Source organism: Penaeus chinensis, chromosome 4 (genome assembly GCF_019202785.1).
Source record: "Penaeus chinensis breed Huanghai No. 1 chromosome 4, ASM1920278v2, whole genome shotgun sequence".
NCBI classification, from domain to species: domain Eukaryota; kingdom Metazoa; phylum Arthropoda; class Malacostraca; order Decapoda; family Penaeidae; genus Penaeus; species Penaeus chinensis.
This window is the reverse complement of record NC_061822.1, coordinates 14,127,654-14,128,009: the sequence shown is the minus strand read 5'-3', so window position 1 is coordinate 14,128,009 and position 356 is coordinate 14,127,654.

Genomic DNA, 356 nt, shown 5'->3' with positions numbered 1-356 from the left:
ACACACACACACACACACACACACACACACAGACCCATAAACCTTACATTTTCACACGCAAATACACTCGAAACACCGCGAGATTTCAATTAACTCCTTCATCCCCGCTGTTTGCGAAAGAGTCGATAGGGAAACCGCATAAACACGTCACTCTTCATGGTGCCATTAAAATCATGAAGCGCGGCGAGCTGGATGGGGGTGGGGGGTGAGGGGGGAAGGGGAGGAGGAGGAGGGAGAGGGGAAAGGGGAAAAGGGAGAGAGGGAGGGGGAGGGGAAAAGGGAGAGAGGGAGGGGGAGGGGGAAAGGAAGAGAGGGAGGGGGAAAGGGGAAAAGGGAGAGAGGGAGGGGGAGGGGAA